The following is a 15104-nucleotide window of genomic DNA, read 5'->3' as shown; positions in this document are numbered from 1 at the left end:
CTTCGTCATGAATGATGGGTCTTGCACGATCGCCTACCACCAGCGCCCTGGCCACCATCTGTTGGGGAAAGTGGTAATTTAAAAAATTTCCTACGCACACGCAAGATTATGGTGATGCATAGCAACGAGAGGGGAGAGTGTTGTCCACGTACCCTCATAGATTGTAAGCGGAAGCGTTATGACAACGTGGTTGATGTAGTCGTACGTCTTCACGATCAACCGATCCTAGTACCGCATGTACGGCACCTCCGCGATCTGCACACGTTCAGCTCGGTGACGTCCCATGAACTCACGATCCAGTAAAGCTTCGAGGGAGAGTTCTGTCAGCACGACGCCGTGATGACGATGTTGATGAAGCTACCGACGCAGGGCTTCGCCTAAGCACCGCTACGATATGACCGAGGTGGATTATGGCGGAGAGGTGCACCGCACACGGCTAAAGATCAATGATCAACTTGTGTGTCTATGGGGTGTCCCCCTCCCCCGTATATAAAGGAGTGAAGAAGGGGGAGGGACGGCCCTTACTATGGCGCGCCCTGGGGTGTCCTACTCCCACCAGGAGTAGGATTCCCCCCTTCCAAGTAGTAGGAGTAGGAGAGAAGGGAAGAGAAGAGAGAAGAGAAGGAAGGAGGGGGCGCCTCCACTCTCCCTAGTCCAATTCGGACTAGGCCTTGGGGGGCACGCGGCCTGCCCTAGGAAGCCCCTCTCTCTTTCCCGTATGGCCCAATAAGGCCCAATAGTTCTCCCGGCGAATTCCCGTAACTCTCCGGTACTCCGAAAAATACCCGAATTACTCGGAACCTTTCCGATGTCTGAATATAGCCTTCCAATATATCGATCATTACGGCTCGACCATTTTGAGACTCCACGTCATGTCCCCGATCTCATCTGGGACTCCGAACAAACTTCGGTCATCAAATCACATAACTCATAATACAAATCATCACAGAACGTTAAGCGTGCGGACCCTACGGGTTCGAGAACTATGTAGACATGACCGAGACTCATTTCCGGTCAATAACCAATAGCGGAACCTTGATGCTCAAATTGGCTCCTACATATTCTACGAAGAACTTTATCGGTCAAACCGCATAACAACATACGTTGTTCCCTTTGTCGTCGGTATGTTACTTACCCGAGATTCGATCGTCGGTATCTCAATACCTAGTTAAATATCGTCACCTGCAAATCTCTTTACTCGTTCTGTAATGCATCATCCCACAACTAACTCATTAGTCACATTTCTTGCAAGGCTTATAGTGATGTGCATTACCGAGAGGGCCTAGAGATACCTCTCCGACAATCGGAGTGACAAATCATAATCTCGATCTATGCCAACTCAACAAACACCATCGGAGAAACCTATAGAGCACCTTTATAATCACCCAGTTACATTGTGACGTTTGGTAGCACATAAAGTGTTCCTCCGGTATTCGGGAGTTGCATAATCTCATAGTCTGAGGAACTTGTATAAGTCATGAAGAAAGCAGTAGCAATGAAACTACATGATCATAATGCTAAGCTAACGCATGTGTCATATCCATCATATCATTCTCCTAATGATGTGATCCCGTTCATCAAATGACGACACATGTCTATGGTTAGGAAACATAACCATCTTTGATTAACGAGCTAGTCAAGTAGAGGCATACTAGGGACTATAGGTTTTGTCTATGTATTCACACATGTACTAAGTTTCCGGTTAATACAATTCTAGCATGAATAATAAACATTTATCATGATATAAGGAAATAAATAATAACTTTATTATTGCCTCTAGGGCATATTTCCTTCAGTCTCCCACTTGCACTAGAGTCAATAATCTAGTTCACATCGCCATGTGATTTAATACCAATAGTTCACATCTGTATGTGATTAACACCCATAGTTCACATCGTCATGTGACCAACATCCAAAGGGTTTACTAGAGTCAATAATCTAGTTCACATCCCTATGTGATTAATACCCAAAGAGTACTAAGGTGTGATCATGTTTTGCTTGTGAGAGAAGTTTAGTCAACGGGTCTGTCACATTCAGAGTTGTATGTATTTTGCAAATATTCTATGTCTTCAATGCTCTACACGGTGCTATTCTAGCTAATTACTCCCACTTTCAATATATATCCAGATTGAGACTTAGAGTAATCTGGATTGGTGTAAAAGCTTGCATCGACGTAACTCTTTACGACGAACTCTTTTATCACCCCCATCATCGAGAAACATTTCTTTAGTCCTCACTAAGGATAATTTTGACCGCTGTCCATTGATCTACTCTTAGATCACTATTGTACCCCCTTGCAAACTTATGACAAGATACACAATAGGACTGGTACACAACACATCATACTTTATAGAACCTATGACTGAGGCATAGGGAATGACTTTTCATTCTCTTTCTAGTTTCTGCCATGGTCGGGTTTTGAGTCTTACTCAACTTCACACCTTGTAATACAGACAAGAACTCCTTCTTTGACTGATCCATTTTGAACTCTTTCAAAAACTTGTCAAGGTATTTACTCACTGAAAAATCTTATCCAGCGTCTTGATTTATCTCTATAGATCTTGATGCCCAATATGTAAGCAGCTTCACCGAGGTCTTTCATTGAAAAAATCTTATTCAAGTGTCCCTTTATGCTATCCAGAAATTCTGTATCATTTCCAATCAACAATATGTCATCCACATATAATATTAGAAATGCTACAGAGCTCCCACTCATTTTCTTGTAAATACAGGCTTCTCCAAAAGTCTATATAAAACTATATGCTTTGATCACACTATCAAAGCGTTTATTCCAACTCCGAGAGGCTTACACCAGTCCATAAATGGATCGCTGGAGCTTGCACACTTTTCTAGCACCCTTTGGATCGACAAAACCTTCCGGTTGCATCATATACAACTCTTCTTTGAGATATCTATTAAGGAATGCAGTTTTGACATCCATTTGCCAAATTTCATAAAATGCGGCAATTGCTAACATGATTCAGACAGACTTTTAAGCATCGATACAAGTGAGAAAATCTCATTGTAGTCAACACCTTGAACTTGTCGAAAACATTTTGCGACAATTCGAGCTTTGTAGAGAGTAATACTACTATCAGCGCCTGTCTTCTTCTTGAAGATCTATTTATTTTCTATGGCTTGCCGATCATCGGGCAAGTTAACCAAAGTCCACACTTTGTTCTCATACATGGATCCCATCTCAGATTTCATGGCCTTCAAGCCATATCGCGGAATCTGGGCTCATCTTCGCTTCCTCATAGTTCGTAGGTTCACCATGGTCTTGTAACATGACTTCCAGAACAGGATTACCGTACCACTCCGGTGCGGGTCTTACTCTGGATGACCTACGAGGTTTGGTAGTAACTTGATCTGAAGTTACATGATCATCATCATTATCTTCCTCACTAGTTGGTGTAGGAGTCACACGAACAAATTTCTGTAACGAACTACTTTCCAATAAGGGAGCAGGTACAGTTACCTCATCAAGTTCCACTTTTCTCCCACTCACTTCTTTCGAGAGAAACTCCTCCAGAAAGGATCCGTTCTTAGCAACAAATATCTTGCCTTCGGATCTGTGATAGAAGGTGTACCCAACAGTTTCCTTTGGATACTATAAAGGCGTATTTCTCCGATTTGGGTTTGAGCTTATCAGGTTGAAACTTTTTCACATAAGCATCGCAACCCCCAACTTTAAGAAACGACAACTTAGGTTTCTTGCTAAACTACAGTTCATATGATGTCGTCTCAACAGATTTAGATGGTGCCCTTTTTAACGTGAATGCAGCTATCTCTAATGCATAACCCCAAAATGATAGTGGTAAATCGGTAAGAGACATCATAGATCGTATCATATCTAATAAAGTGCGGTTACGATGTTCGGACACACCATTATGCTGTGGTGTTCTAGGTGGCGTGAGTTGCGAAACTATTCCACATTGTTTCAAATGAAGACCAAACTCGTAACTCAAATATTCTCGTCCACGATCAGATCGTAGAAACTTTATTTTTCTTGTTATGATGACTTTCCACTTCACTCTGAAATTCTTTGAACTTTTCAAACGTTTCATACTTATGTTTCATCAATTAGATATACCCATATTTGCTCAAATCATCTGTCAAGGTCAGACAATAACGATACCCGCCGCGAGCCTCAACACTCATCGGGTTGCATACATCAGTATGTATTATTTCCAATAAGTCTGTTGCTCGCTCCATTGTTCCGGAGAATGGAGTCTTATTCATCTTGCCCATAAGGCATGGTTCGCAAGCATCAAGTGATTCATAATCAAGTGATTCCAAAATTCCATCAACATGGAGTTTATTCATGTGCTTTACACCAATATGACCTAAACGGCAGTGCCACAAATAAGTTGCACTATCATTATTAACTTTGAATCTTTTGACTTCAATATTATGAATATGTGTATCATTATGATCGAGATTGAACAAACCATTTTCATTGGTTGTCTGACCATAGAAGGTTTTATTCATGTAAACAGAACAACAATTATTCTCTAACTTAAATGAATTACCGCATTGCAATAAACATGATCAAATCATATTCATGCTCAACGCAAACACCAAATAACACTTATTTAGGTTCAACACTAATCCCGAAAGTATAGGGAGTGTGCGATGATGATGGTCATATCAATCTTGGAACCAGTTCCAACACACATCGTCACTTCACCCTTAACTAGTCTATGTTCATTCTGCAACTCCCGTTTCGAGTTACTACTCTCAGCAACTGAACTAGTATCAAATACCGAGGGGTTACTGAGGGAGTCCTGGATAAGGGGGTATCCGTCAGCCGGACTATGTACTTTGGCCGGACTGTTGGACTATGAAGGTACAAGATAGAAGACTTCGTACCGTGTCCGGATGGGACTCTCCTTGGCGTGGAAGGCAAGCTTGGCGATTTGGATGTAGATCTCCTCCTCTGTAAACCGACTCTGTATAACCCTAGCCCCCTCCGGTGTCTATATAAACCGGAGGGTTTAGTCCGTAGGACACAACAACAATCATACCATAGGCTAGCTTCTAGGGTTTAGCCTCTCTGATCTCGTGGTAGATCTACTCTTGTAATACTTATATCATCATGATCAATCAAGCAGGAAGTAGGGTATTACCTCCATCGAGAGGGCCCGATCGTGTCCCCATCCTCCTGTTACCATTAGCCTTAGACGCACAGTTCGGGACCCCCTACCCGAGATCCGCCGGTTTTGACACCGACATTGGTGCTTTCATTGAGAGTTCCTCTATGTCGTTGCTATAAGGCTAGATGGCTTCTCCAACCTCCAACCACACTATCCTGGGTGAGGCCTTCCTCCACGGACAGATCTTCCTATTCGGCGGCTTTGCACTGCAGGCCAACTCGCTTGGGCATCTGGAGCAGATCGATAGCTACGCCCCTGGCCATCAGGTCAGGTTTGGAAACCTAAACTACACTGCTGACATCCGCAGAGACTTGATCTTCGACGGATTCGGGCCCGTGCCAGCAGCGCCGAATGATCACGACGTGCATGACCTAGATCTGCAGTCGGACAGTATTCGGAACATCGCACCTGCTACAGCTCCGGACTCCGTTCCACAGCAGGTCGTGCCTTCTGACGACGGGTGGATGGACCCCGCCCCGAAGGCCGCACACTCACCGGCGTTGGAGCCGAACATAGACTCCTCTCCTAAGGAAATCGGTATCTCCGGACCCCCGGACTCGTCTCCGGCCGTATGTTTCGGACCGCGCGCATCCGCGCCCGTCGAACCTAACTGGGCTCCAGTCATGGAATTCACCGCCGTGGATATCTTTCAGCACTTCCCCTTTGGAGACATGCTGATTCATTAAGGTATCTCTCTCTGTCAAGAGACTCTTGGCTGGACTATATCCGGCCCGTGTGGGATACGGACGACGAAGAAAATCGCGACCCACCCACCACCCACTTTGTAGCCACTGTCGATGACCTAACAGACATGCTCGATTTTGACCCCAATAACATCGACGGTATGGACGTTGATGCTGGGGACGGTCTGGAACCAACTCCCACGGGGCGCTGGGCAGCCACTTCATCATATGACGTCTATATGGTGGACACGCCTAAAGAAGACAATGGTGACAAAAAGGACACAATGGAGGATAAACCCCCCGGACAAAAGCAAAAATGACGGTGCAGACGTCGCCTTAAGTCCAGTCACAGCAAAAATAGCGATAACAACCCAAAACAGGATGACACCCCGGTTAACTCCGAAGGCAACAACGACCATATGGACCCGGCGATGGAGCAGGATAAGCCAGGTCATGCCGAACACAGCCCGGAGCAGACGCCCGATCACCAAAATCCAGAGGGCCAAACCCATCATACTACCTCCAAAGAGGAGAACAGTCCGGTTGAACGTTCGAAACAAGATAACCTCCGCAGCAAACTCATGGCCACAGCGCGGAGCCTGAAGAAGCAGAAGCAAAAGCTTAAAGCCGCGTAGGATACACTCAACCGAAGATTGAATAAGGTGCTGGACACCGAAGTGAAATTTGGCGACGATCGCCACACAAAGAGCTACCCAAAGAGCAAACTACTACCCGAATTCGATGATGAAGCCGCAGCGCCCGTTCCGGCAAAAAACAATACGGCCACTCAGCCGGACTAACCACCTCATGGCCGCGATAGAGCAGCCACCGATACCGCACATGATTTACGAGAGCTCCTGGACAAAAAGGCCAGTGCAGCCAAATCCATTTATGGATCCAGAGGACGTGCTCCAACGCGGGATCATGGTCACCACATCGATCATACCGATCGAATTCCAGTCCGAAATCAACACCGGGAGCAACAAGAGCCGACAGTGTACCGCGACACGGCCAGATACAGAGGGGCTGCACACCCCCTGTGCTTCACCGATGAGGTGCTGGATCATGAATTTCCACAGGGTTTCAAGCCCGTGAATATAGAGCCATACGACAAAACAATGGACCCTAGAGTCTGGATTGAAGATTTTATCCTCCACATACACATGGCTCGTGGGGACGACCTCCACGCAATCAAATACCTTCCCCTCAAGTTAAAAGGACCAACTCGTCACTGGCTGAAAAGCCTCCCCGAAAACTTAATTGGTAGTTGGGAGGAACTTGAGGATGCTTTCAGGGCCAACTTTCAAGGAACCTATGTCCGGCCCCCGGACGCTGACGATTTAAGTCACAGAACACAGCAGCCCGGAGAGTCAGCCCGCAAGCTCTGGAATAGATTCCTCACTAAGAAGAATCAAATTGTTGACTGTCCGGATGCCGAAGCCTTAGCGGCCTTCAAACACAGTATCCGAGACGAGTGGCTTGCTAGACACCTTGGCCAAGAAAAGCCGAGAATGATGGCAGCCTTAACAAGCCTTATGACCCAATTTTGTGCGGGCGAAGACAGCTGGTTGGCCCATAGAGGCACTAGCGACCCAGACACATCCAAAATTCAGGATGGCAACTGGAAGCCACAGCGCACTAAGCACAAACGTCAGAATAACGATAGTCCTGACAACACGGCGGTTAACGTCGGATTCAGGGGTTCTCGACCTGGTCAAAGGAAAAGCCATTTAAGGGCAGTAAAGAGGGACCATCCGGCCTGAATAAAGTCCTGGACAGATTGTGCCAAATCCATGGCACTTCCGACAAACCTGCAAATCATACCCACAGAGAATGTTGGGTCTTCAAGCAGGCCGACAAATTAAACGCCGAACACAAGGAAAGGGACATACCAAGCGAAGACGAGGATGAGCCTCAACAGCCGAACACGGGGGGCCAGAAAAAATTCCCACCAGAAGTCAAAACGGTGAATATGGTACACGCAACTCACGTAGAGTTCGCCGCCGCCAAATTTAATCCCTGGGCGGCCTGCCCGATCACCTTTGATCATAGGGACTACCCGTCCGGTATCCGGCACGGAGGATTGGCTGCCTTGGTGCTGGACCCAAAAATTGACGGATACCATCTCACTCGCGTCCTAATGGACGGCGGCAGTAGTCTTAACCTGATATATCAAGACACCATCCGCAACATGGGGATAGACCCATCCAGAATAAGCCAAAGTAGCGCCACCCTCAATGGAGTGATTCCAGGCGCCATGGCCCATTGTTGGGGCTCCCTCGTATTAGAAGTGACGTTCGGTTCTCCTGAAAACTTCAGAAGCGAGAACTTACTCTTCAACATCCCTCCCTTCCGCAGCGATTATCATGCATTGCTTGGAAGAACGGCCTTCGCTTGCTTCAACGCAATACCGAACTACGCCTGCCTTAAACGTAAGATGCCCAGTCCACGTGGCGTCATAACCGTTGTCGGAAAGACAGAGCAGTACGTGGCAGCTCTAGTAGCCGGACATTAAGTGGCCTCTCCTACTGGAAGCATGATCGGTCGTCAAGACCACGGACACGATTAGACGGGTCCAGTCCATTATTTTTCACAACAGCCCGGATAAACCCGCGCTAGGTGTCGTACATGTATCCCCATAAAATGATACTAGGGGCTGTCAGTACATAACAAGGCCCACAATTTGGCTTGCCTCATTAATATGCAAATATGCCATACCTCGAACATCCATCGAGACTAACTAACTTCTTGCACGTTTACTCTCTCTTCATGAAGTTTTCGTTTTTCAGACACTCTTCATGCGACACCCTTCCAGGATACGGCACAACGGAGACAAAGGCGCAGACGTGCAACAGGGCCCCGCCCAAAGGTTTCTCTTTAGATTAAGCCCCTGTGTAAACCTTCTTTATTGTCTTTTGTTGCTTGACATCCCATGGGCATTTCATACACCCATAAGGGACACTGCCGCTATAGGCTTTTCGCCACGACAGATCAATGCACGTACCTGGAATTACAGGGGCAAGGGCGTTATTCTGCCCAGTATATGTTATAAAGTCCGAATACCCTCGGGAGTGTTCGGCGTCGCGAGTTTGGCCTTATATGCATCAGCTCCGAATCATGTCTTTGGTCAAATGTTGGGTTAGCCCGGCTCCTGGGTTTGCGGCCTTACGTTCCGTTCTATCGGCTAAGGTAGCCAAAGGAGAACTACTGGGATTGTGGCCTGGTTATTACGGATGAGCACCTCAGTAGAGAAAGCCGAAAACTGACTGTCATGATACAGCGAGAGACTGGTCAACCACTCGAGGACTTCCCGGAATCTATAGGATTCCTCCGCATTAACGAAGGGCCGGCTTTCCGGACAAGTACGTGCACCGTATCCGGATGCACGCGGAAGTACCAGGGGCTACATAGTAGCCCCACCTTTCAACTCCTAAGACTAAGTGAAGGCATTACAGCTATATAGTCCGGTTGCCTGGTTCGACGTGCGATCACCTCCTTAATGGACCAAGACGTTGGATCAAGTGTGTTACGCCTATCTTTTCGAACACCCCCGCATTATATGCGTGGGGGCTGAAGCTAACGACTGCTAACTTTCACGTTATATACATTAATGGCCACACAGGAGACATCATAATACTTCTAGGAAAAAGTATAAATAACAGCCTCTATATGTAACACATCATTGTTTACAACGCAGTGACTTGTCACTCGAACATAACATTCTTCGAGCACTGAGCCTCTATTCTACGGGCACCTTCTATGACCTGCTCGAAATACTGCTCGGCTGGGTCTTGGCTTCCTGCCGGACCCTGGGTCGCAACGGCGGTGGCCTCCATATCCGCCCAATATGTCTTAACACGGGCAAGAGCCATCCGCGCACCCTCTATACATGCCGACCTCTTCATGGCATCGATTTGCGATCTGGCGCCAAATAATCGTTGCACCAAACCAAAGTAACTGTCCGGCCCCGGCTCCCTCGGCCATAGATGGTCTATTACAGACCTCAGCGCAAGGCTGGACAGTCTATGGAGCTCGGCTATAGCGGCCATCTTCTCATTTAACAGTAATGAGCGCACTGGGGCATTAAATTGTGACCAGAACAGCCTCTCCATTTGGTTATCTTTATGATCCTTGAACAACTTGGTCGCATCTGCCGCACTCTTCGCCAAGTCCGCATACTCATCTGCAGTGCTCCATAGCTTATCCAACAGAGCATATGTGGGATCTAAAAACTTCATTCGCAACAAGTAAGGTTTCCCAGCCGCGATTTCTCCGGCCTGTCAAAGTTCCTCCCGCGCGCCCCTAATTTCAGAGTGCGTCTCCTTAGCTGAATCTAGTGCCTTCTTCGGGTCAGTCACCTTTGCCTGATACTCCTTCTCGAGAAGTTCATACCGGCCGGCGGTATCCCTCAGCTCAACAGCCATCTCGGCTATCTTCTCTTTGCTTCGAAGATGAGCGGCTTTTTCGGCTTTCAAGTCTTCGGCTGCCTTTAGAGCAGCCGCATTGCTGATCCGTGCTTGTTCCTTGGCTAGGGCCAGCTCCGCCTTCAGGGCCTCAACGGCAGCGGCTCTACCTGCAGCAAACATCATATTACATTAATATTTCAATACTTTCCACGGTTCGTAAAACCAAGTACGGAAGCACCAAGCGCATACTCTATGACACGTCCAATCGCTTGTTCATAAGCGTGATGTCGGCATCCACCACATCAATTTTTCGCCCCAATTCGGTGACTTCAGCAGTCTGGTCTACCGCCGGACCCTTAGCAACCTGCGCATAAATACAGTACAATCAAATCTGGGAATGTGATCCTCCGTTTGCCGCTTAGGGCTGGCAACCAGAGTCTGAGGGGCTACTATCTATACAGAGCACATCTATCGCATACGGTACAACCAAAAACTGCGCATTGCGTACCTCAAAGCCTTTGAGAAAGCTCCTAAAAGCTTCATTTAACCCGCTAGTGGCGGAAGAAATTTTCTCCAACACCTTACCCATTAGTGTACGGTGATCTTCCGAGAGAGCAGCTGACTCCAGGAGGCCCGTCAGTATGTCCGGTCGGGCACCGGATTCTCCCAGACCTTTGCCATTACCCTCCAAAGGAGTCAAACGTGACGGGCTCAGGGCGGCCGAAGTGTTAGCTTCTGGCCTCAGTGGATCTGGACTCCTTCGCGACGACACCTCAGGGTCGCCCGCCCCTCGGGGCAGAGAGGTAGGTGGGGTTTCACTCTCCATCATCTCCGAAAGAAGATCCCCCGAAGACGAACCCTGTTGAGATGAACTGCTAGCCGGACTGTAAAAAGATTCTGGTTATTAGTGTTAGAGGAAAAAGCAATAAGCTTCTTATATATTAACTTACAGCTCGGTGGAGGGCTGGCCCATTTGCGGGCATGACGCGGTGAGGACGTCCCTCGGGGCCGGGCTCCCTGAGGAAGGTTTCTTCCCTTGCTTAAGCGCATCCATCTCCGAATCTTCGAAGGCAGCCCTCTTCTTCCTGCGGGGGGAGGAGCCCTTGGATTCACCTCCCCGACTATCCTCCCTCGTGGAGACATTAATTCCCCCGGTTTGGATGAGCAATGTATGAGGCTCACCTCCCCCTTCCTCTTTCCTCAATGGCACTTGGCTTAACGTCCGCTCAAGCATCTTGGCTATGGCCGAACTGGGCGAGCCTTCGGGAAGGGGGGGCGAACACCTGATTCTCTCCGCCTTGCTAAGCCAATCCTGGTTGCAGACAGTGTTCAGAATAATGCTATGACAAATATAAGTAAAGTGTTCGGTTATAGGGTTACTTACTTGGGTATCAGGGCGATTGCAGCTCAGACCCTCATCCTCGGTGGTGTCCGGACACTTTATTCCTGGTCCGAAGAACAAATTATATATCCCTTCGGGTGTCACGCCGAGGAAGTGCTGAATGGTTCGTGGGCCTTTTGGATTGAACTCCCACATCCGGAGAGGCCGACGTTTGCACGGCAGGGCCCGCCGAACTAGCATTACCTGGATTATTTTGACAAGACTAATGTCCCTCTCGAGAAGCTCCCGAATGCGGCTCTGCAGCATCGGTACATCATTTGCGGGTCCCCAGTTCAGTCCCACGTTGGCCCATGACGCCAGTTGAGGTGGAGGGCCCGAGCGGAAGGCGGGTGCGACCGCCCACTTTGAGCCTCGAGGAGCTGTGACATAGAACCACCTCCGTTGCCATAAATCAGATACCTCAGGGAAGGAGCCTTCGGGCCACGGGGCATCAACATTCCTGCCTATTATGGCGCCTCCACACTCTGCGTGTCGCCCCTCAATCATCTTCGGCTTCACATTGAAAGTCTTGAGCCATAAGCCGAAGTGGGGGGTAATATGGAGGAAGGCTCCACACACGACGATAAACGACGAGATGTGGAGGATGGAATCCGGAGCTAGATCGTGGAAATCTAGCCCGTAGTAGAACATGAGCCCCCTCACAAATGGGTCAAGAGTAAGGCCCAAGCCCCGGAGGAAGTGGGAGACAAATACGACGTTCTCATTGGGCTCGGGAGTGGGAATAACCTGTTCGGGAGCAGAAAGCCTGTGCTTGACATCGACGGTCAAATACCCGGCCTCCCTGAGCTTCGCAATATCCTCCTATGTGACACAGGAAGCCATCCACTGGCCTTGATGGTCGGATCCGGACATGATCAAAGATCCGGGGTGCTTAGGCTCGAGCTTTGGGTGTTGGAACTCAGGGTGCGAGATGCGTGTGCGTGGAGATAGAGGGATAGGCCTCGACTCCCTTATAAAAAGGGGAAGAATATCAAGCGTCCCCAAGCGTGGTCGTTCTGTACTTTCCTAAAAGCACGGAGTCAAACCAACAGGCACGATTGGATCACCCATACCCGTATTGATGAGGATCCCATGATACGAGGGACATGATATTTTCTTTGACAAGATGTGCCAATGGAACCGCCTTGTAATGTGCGCGGTAGCCTGCTGTAAGTAAAGCGGTTTGAATAAAAAACGGACCGTGGCGTGACGTTTCAAAGAGTTTTCAGCAGATCAGATTCGTGGATTATTATTCTCTCTATAGTGGTATATGGAATTTATCTTACAGAGCCGGACACGGTCCTTGTGTTCGGGATTTGTCGGAGTATTCGGAGATGGAACCCGGCTCGCAATGCCGAAGACAATCTACGCGCCGGACTCATCGTCATTGAAGCCTGGTTCAGGGGCTACTGAGGGAGTCCTGGATAAGGGGGTATCCGAACAGCCGGACTATGTACTTTGGCTGGACTGTTGGACTATGAAGATACAAGATAGAAGACTTCGTCCCGTGTCCGGATGGGACTCTCCTTGGCGTGGAAGGCAAGCTTAGCGATTCGGATGTAGATCTCCTCCTCTGTAAACCGACTCTGTGTAACCATAGCCCCCTCCGGTGTCTATATAAACCGGAGGGTTTAGTCCGTAGGACACAACAACAATCATACCATAGGCTAGCTTCTAGGGTTTAGCCTCTCTGATGTCGTGGTAGATCTACACTTGTAATACTTATATCATCAAGATCAATCAAGCAGGAAGTAGGGTATTATGTCCATCGAGAGGGCCCGAACCTGGGTAAACATCGTGTCCCCAGCCTCCTGTTACCATTAGCCTTAGACACACAGTTCGAGACCCCCTACCCGAGATCCGCCGGTTTTGACACCGACAGTTACTTTGAACACTAGTAAAGTACACATCAAAAATTTGTATATCAAATATATCTTTGTTTACCTTTCCATCCTTCTTACCCGCCAAATGTTTGGGGTAGTTCTGCTTCCAGTGACTATTCCCTTTGCAGTAGAAGCACTCAGTTCCAGCCTTGGGTCTAGCTTTGGGTTTCTTCATTGGAGCAGCAACTTGCTTGCTATTCTTCTTGAAGTTACCCTTCTTTCCCTTTGCCCTTTTACTTGAAACTAGTGGTCTTGTCAACCATCAACACTTGATGCTTTTCTTGATTTCTACCTTCGCCGATTTCAGCATCGCGAAGAGCTTGGGAATTTTTTTCGTTATCCCTCGCATATTATAGTTCATCACGAAGTTCTAGTAACTTGGTGATAGTGACTAGAGAATTCTGTCAATCACTATCTTATTTGGAAGATTAACTCCCACTTGATTCGAGCGATTGTAGTACCCAGACAATCTGAGCATATGCTCACTGGTTGAGCTATTGTCCTCCATCTTGTAGGCAAAGTACTGTTAGAGGACTCATACCTCTCAACACAGGCATGAGTATGAAATACCAATTTCAACTCTTGGAACATTTTTGAAGTCCTGGTTCTAAGCCGTAAAGCATGGTGCACTAAACTATCAAGTAGTCATCATACCGAGCTTTGTCAAACGTTCATAACGTCTGTATCTGCTCCTGCAATAGGTCCGTCACCTAGTGGTACATCAAGGACATAATTCTTGTGTGCAGCAATGAGGATAATCCTCAGATGACGAACCCAATCCGCATCATTGCTACTAACATCTTTCAACTCAGTTTTCTCTAGGAACATATCAAAAATAAAACAGGGGAGCTAAATGCGAGCTATTGATCTACAACATAGATTTTCAAAATACTATCAGGACTAAGTTCATGATAAATTAAAGTTCAATTAATCATATTACTTAAGAACTCCCACTTAGATAGACATCCCTCTAATCATCTAAGTGATCACGTGATCCAAATCAACTAAACCATGTCCGATCATCACGTGAGATGGAGTAGTTTTCAATGGTGAACATCACTATGTTGATCATATCTACTATATGATTCACGCTCGACCTTTCGGTCTCAGTGTTCCGAGGCCATATCTGCATATGCTATGCTCGTCAAGTTTAACCCAAGTATTCTGCGTGTGCAAAACTGGCTTGCACCTGTTGTATGTGAACGTAGAGCTTATCACACCCGATCATCACGTGGTGTCTCAGCATGAAGAACTGTCGCAACGGTGTATACTCAGGGAGAACACTTATACCTTGAAATTTAGTGAGAGATCATCTTATAATGCTATCGTCGATCTAAGCAAAATAAGATGCATAAAAGATAAACATCACATGCAATCAATATAAGTGATATGATATGGCCATCATCATCTTATGCCTTTGATCTCCATCTCGAAAGCACCATCATGATCACCATCATCACCGGCGCGACACCTTTATCTCCATCGTAGCATCATTGTCGTCTCGCCAACTATTGCCTCTACGACTATCGCTACCGCTTAGTGATAAAATAAAGCAATTACACGGCGATTGCATTTCATACAATAAAGCGACAACC

The sequence above is a fragment of the Triticum dicoccoides genome, chromosome 2B (genome assembly GCF_002162155.2).
Source record: "Triticum dicoccoides isolate Atlit2015 ecotype Zavitan chromosome 2B, WEW_v2.0, whole genome shotgun sequence".
NCBI classification, from domain to species: Eukaryota; Viridiplantae; Streptophyta; class Magnoliopsida; order Poales; family Poaceae; genus Triticum; species Triticum dicoccoides.
This window is presented reverse-complemented; position numbering follows the sequence as displayed.